The sequence below is a fragment of the Lygodium microphyllum genome, chromosome 4 (assembly GCF_053477565.2).
Source record: "Lygodium microphyllum isolate KBCC chromosome 4, Lygodium_microphyllum_v1.1.10, whole genome shotgun sequence".
NCBI lineage: Eukaryota > Viridiplantae > Streptophyta > Polypodiopsida > Schizaeales > Lygodiaceae > Lygodium > Lygodium microphyllum.
In genome coordinates this window covers 148,787,796-148,793,883 of record NC_141138.1, presented here as the reverse complement: position 1 = coordinate 148,793,883, position 6,088 = coordinate 148,787,796, and positions in this window count along the sequence as shown.

Below are 6,088 nucleotides of genomic sequence, written 5' to 3'. Positions count from 1 at the left end.
ATGAAGTTGATGTGTAATGATTACATCATAATAATTTTTTATGGTTGCTCGGCAAGTTATAAACACTTTGAATGCTTGATCAGTGAGCCACTTAGTGTAACCAATCAACCCATTATTACGCTCACATATATACTTCAAAAATTTTATAATTCCAAACAAAGTTAGAGTCTTATTGGTTAGGGGATCAACTGGATAGATTTTCCCATCAACTGCTTCAATACCATTTGTCTATAACTCTATTAAACATGACGATTGTCAATGGTAAGTTGGTTCCTTTTAAACAATGAACACAATACTAGTGAGTTTGGGAATCTCCCAATTCCCATTTTTTTAATACTAAAAATGTGGCACACGGATAACATGCCCATAAGTTTCTCAAAATCGTATGGTCCAACCTATCATTGGAAAGTGCTTGAAAAATGGAATCTATTGAGCTATAGAGTGCTCGATTTAGAGTTATAGTTTTCAAGTTATGATAAATCCAAAGATTTAACCATGTGTCCCAAACTTATGGGAAATTTCCATATTCCCCAATATGGTATTAATGGGGCATATTCGGCATCTACTACAATATGTAGCTTCTTCTTTCCTATATACATTTTACTTATTGCTTTTGTCCTAGTTGTTGCAAATATATAGCTTGATTACACAGAGATGCTAATGAGCATATGAGTTTTAGTATTTAGAGAGCTCACCTCGAGAGAAGCCAAATGACACACTTATATCTTAATAGGAATAGGGCTATTTAGTTTACAGTGATAAACTAGAGAGGCATAGGTAGAGACACTGAGATAGACACATAAAGATGTTAATGGAAATAGTTGGTTTGGTGTGTATATGGAGATAGATTGTAGGGGATGCATAGAGATTTTAATAAAAATGGAGAGCCATGCTTGGTTATTTCAGGAGATAGAGTAGAGATGCACAGAGAGGTACATAAATGTATCAAGGGGAAGGAGGTAGCTTAGTGCTATGAGGGAGGATAGATAAATAGACATAGATAGATTGCATACAATAGTTATGGATGAGTGATTTGTGAGCAAGAGAGGTATAAGTAGTTCTCCGTGTTAATGAAGATTGCATAATCATAGAGAAGAGATCACAATAGTAAAATTCAATTGTACCTTCAAAAACATCTCTAAAAAATGGAAAATTTGACCAACAAGTTTTTTTAAACCAAAATACATTATATTTAAAAAACCCCCCAAAATATATTTAAATAAAATTTTAAATTTTTACTTTTTTATTTTTGATTGAAATATCAATTACTTCATATCTACTAATTATTTTACATTGAAAACCAAGCATCACACTCCTATAACTAACTCCTTTTTTAATATAAAATTTGGTTGAAAAAGGGTTCTTAAATGAGGAGAGAGAAAGAATCTAAGAAAATTCTTTGTGCATAATATAAAAAGGTAAAACGAGATTACAAAAGTGGAGAGAGAATAGGATTATTTTACCATTCTTCTCTCTCTTTTCCTTGTTTTAAGGAGAGAGAAGGGGCTAAAAGGTCCATTTTTTAGTTCTTTTTTTTTCTTAATATATGATCAACAATACATTAAGGAAATATTTCCATCCCAAATAACCAACTTATTTGAAGTGTCTTTAGATAAGCGAGTGAAAACAAGATGGCATAACTTACAATAAGCCAATGAATAAAGACTAAATCAATAAATAAGAATCAATTAAGAGCCAAGACAAGAAAGCACTCAAGTGTATTATAATAGCAAAGAAGTACAAAGGAAAATATAAGCTGACTCATTGCAACTACATAATATTGGTTTGAACTCAAACAAGCTAATGGCATAATAATAACTAGACAGGTTGGATGCCTTGATTTGATAAAGCCATCATAGCTTTTGGTATATAACTCACATTTAGGTGATCAAGTAGTCTAAACCTATTTACAAGAGTCAAAACTTTCTCTGAATACTTTAGCAATAGTAAGATTCACAAGTTTGTGAAAAAAGTTATTATGGTTCAAGTAAAATTGAATTGTTTATTACATAGCATGTAGAAAGCTAGTTTATATACTAGTTGAAGTTGACTTTTGATGCTTCAATATAACCAAATATTGAATTAGGACTCAATTAGTACATCAAGTACAATCAGTCCTAGGATAAAGAGAGAAGACAGTCTTGATTTATATATGAATTCTAACTCTTGTCCCTCTTTCTCTCTTAAAAATAATGGCCTTGTATTCCAATAAAATGGATCCCCATTTATATTAGTCTTGAGGAAGTATGCTTATGGCTAGCTAATAGGTGGAAAAGTTGGGTTTATACATTGTAATGTGTGAAATGTGTATAGAGAGACTCTTCTTTATTAATGGATATAAATATAAGAATAGAATCATTAATCCTTTACTAAGCCATTTACCTCTTGCATTTTCCTAGTGCATATCATGGATTTGATGTTTCAACAAAACTTGTACATGTGTATAATATCAAAATATTGAAGTATATACCTCTTGCATTCCCCCAATACATATCACGGGTTTAATGTTTCAATGACCTATGTATGTACAATATCAAAAATTGAGGTTTGGGGCACTTGCCTCCCCCTTGTAGAATATGACCATCAAAGTCCCCACTCATCCTCCCCTTGTAGTAATTTATTTTTTTTAAAGAAAAGCAAAGGAAACAAAAAGAGGGGTGATGTACTAGTGGAAAGTGACTTTTTTCAACTCCACATGTAAAATCTCTTGCTCCATTCAGATGTTTGCACAAACAAAAATCATAACTCTAAAAAAAGATAAGTTAGATATATGGATTTAAAAATATATGTTAAAAATAATAGGGATCTCTTGGAAGCATAGATATCAATAAATAATTGAACTCTTCAATATCCCTCTTTGTTTCCTAAAGATGAAATACTTAAGTAGGATTTTAGTGCTTCAAGATTTAGTTAGTTACATTATTATAATTTTCAAGATTCCATGGTCTTATGTGGCTCAAAAGAACTTGCTTAGTTGATAGTTTTTTCAAAGATTTTGAAATTTACTGTATTTATTGTCTCGTATATTTTTTCATGGTACATATTTAGTATTTGTAAGTCTTTTCTAGTTGGTAAATTGTGAAACATTGGTGACTAGCCTATACATATTAAAATGTACTAATAATTATATCTTCATATTTACATTGCAGAAATAAGAGTGCTTATTACAATATATTTTATTTTCTCATTTAATAAACCTAGAGTGCTTATTAAGTAAACATAACATTTGGAAATATCGTTTTTTCTCATCCAATTGGCTCATGTTCTTATAACACCCTCTTAATGATGAATACAGTCCCCTCACAATTGACCTTGGTATTTGGGCTTCATGAGATCTTTTCACAAGTTTCCAATGATTCTCAATGATACTCAAGAATATCTAGGACTCATGAGACTGAGAAAAGAAGGATCCAAATCTACTTTTTCTCAAATCTATGAAGAGATTGAGGGTGATGAGCTTATAGATGGATCTCTGGATTTCATCTAGGAGAACTATGTTGTTAGGAAATGACAAGAGGAGAAGTGGATTGTTGGTGACAAATTTCAAGTTCAAATTAAGAGGAGTGCCAATATCACAAATGAAATTCCTTTCTCAAATAAGAAACAATGTTTAGAACAAGTTTGGGAGGAACAAAATGACACTCCAAGCAATCACACATCCAAAGAAGTAGATTGTTAAGTCCAAGCATTCTTGAAACTTGGAAACAAGAATGAAATAGAGTAAGGCTGAAGTTATAACAATCGAAAATCATAAGGGACAATAGGTTTGACTTAAACAATGAAGATGTTAACAAAGAACCTCAAGTTTGAATTTGGTGTGATGAATGCAATTCATTATATGGGAAAGACACATTGGAAGGGAAGCATGCTGCATACACTTGTCTTTCCAACTTCATTATATATTTCAAGGCTTAAAAATGTGGATATAAAATATTAAATAGTGGAGCAAGAATCAAATGATAGGAAATACATAGAGGCTTCAATAGAGAAGTTTAATTCTTACATGGAGAAACATAAAGGTATTACTTTTCTTATTTGTTCAAGTTGATAAATGTGGTGATAGAAATGGAGTACTTTGGAAAGATGCAATAGATTTTGTGGATTGATTACCACAGTTTTAGCATATTCACCTTGAATGTCCAATGGTATAGGGTGCTGATGGAGGGGCTACAAGTGCAACTATCTAAAAGGGAACCTTGAAGATTAGTGAAAGTAACTCCATAAAATTATGGGCTGATCTACGCTATATCTTTGTGATCCCAAAACATTGCAAGCAGGTACATAGACTATATTACCTTCCACTCATTTGAGTCTTATTCACTTTGAACCACCTAAATTTAGGAAGATCCAAGAGAATTTATGGATTGATTACTGCAATTTCAACATGTCACCTTGGATGCCCAATGGTATAGGGTGGTGATGGAGGGGCTAAGTGCAACTATCTAAAGAGGACTTTCAAGGTTCATGGAAGTGAAATCAAAGAAATTGTGGATAAGACTTCATTACCTTCCACTCATTTGATCCTTATTCACTTTGAAAGTATTTCTAATATGGAACATTTTGTTTACAAGTTGTGTTTTATCCCAGTCCATGTAAGTGTATGAAGAACATAACCTATTTGAAGCCATCATTGAATCTATTTGAATAGATGGATCAAACAATGAGATGCACAAAGGGATGGCAAAGGGGATTGGAAGAGCAAGAGAAAGAAAGAGCAAGGAAGCATATTACATATTGATTTGCTTGTTTTTATAGCCTGCCACTATACTTGTCAATATGAGTCAATGCTACACAAATGAGAAGCTACAATGCTTCATGGTTGGTATGGACCCTGACTCGCAATAAGAATTTATCATGACATTGCAAGAGTCGTTATCATGGTCACCTTTACAGATGTAGAGTTAGAATAGACATATCTTATCATATTCAACCAAAGTACTTCTTGTCAATGCTTCTCAAGTTCTCAACGTAGTTATGGTGGTTGTGACCTCTGTGCAAGCAAGATTTCTATCCCACCAAGTTAGTGTTACTCAGCTCTGTATAAACCACCCCCCCCCCCCCCCCTTAACCTCATAGACTAGAAGGCCATTTAACGTCCTATTTGATCTCTCCATTTGTTGGGTCCATTCCATGCATCAGCATTGAAAGTAGCCTTGTCAACATTTATTTTTATTTCTCTTACGACATAAAGGTCCATTATGATTAATTCTCTTGAATAAAGCCTCACTATGATTAGCTCTCCAATTTCATTGAGCAATGTTCATAGCTTCTAATACTCCTTTACCTTCAAAAGTTATCTCATTCTATAAAATCTTTTCCAATGATTATAGGGAAAAACCAATAACTCTGGAAAAAGAGACCTCCATTTAATTTAGTTTTCTTATAAATTAGATGCCAATATCGTGGTTATGTCATGTCCTTTGTGTCTGATTGTTTTACGTGGTTAGATTTTCGTCCAAACATTTATATGCACACCTACATATACACAGATAAATCTTCTAATTCAATAATGTGAATCCAGGAGTTGGGATCATCTAAGGGACTCCCTCCCTCTCTCTCTCTCTCTCTCTCTCGCCACACACGTGTGCGTGGATGCACACAGTTGTTCCAGACTGGTAGAACCTGCGTCAATGAAAGAGGTCCGTCGGCTCTTTCAAGCTGTGGACTGTCATTGGCAAGAACAGAACACCATTAAAGCATTCATAAACACATTGGAGAGAAGTTAAATGGCGCCATCTCAACATAAACATCTTGGCGGGGTAGGGAGAGAGTGAGAGAATTCTCTAAGCGCCTCAAAGGCTCATGCAAGTATGAGCCAAGACATCAATTTTTATGCCCAGTGGCATAAAGAAGATAACTAGTCTTACGAGAGTTACTTCCTTGATAGAAATTTAGGACCAGTATTATATGTCCAGACGCAGACATGTCAAATATTTTGCACACCTTACTGTTTTCCAATTTCCCATCACACTCTCTAACCTCAAAACAGAGAAGTGCCAAAAAGTAACAGGAAGGGAGCAACCGACACCAGTGTCCAAGCACACATACTGACAGTTTCTAGGGGGTACAAAGAACGAGATCATGCCAA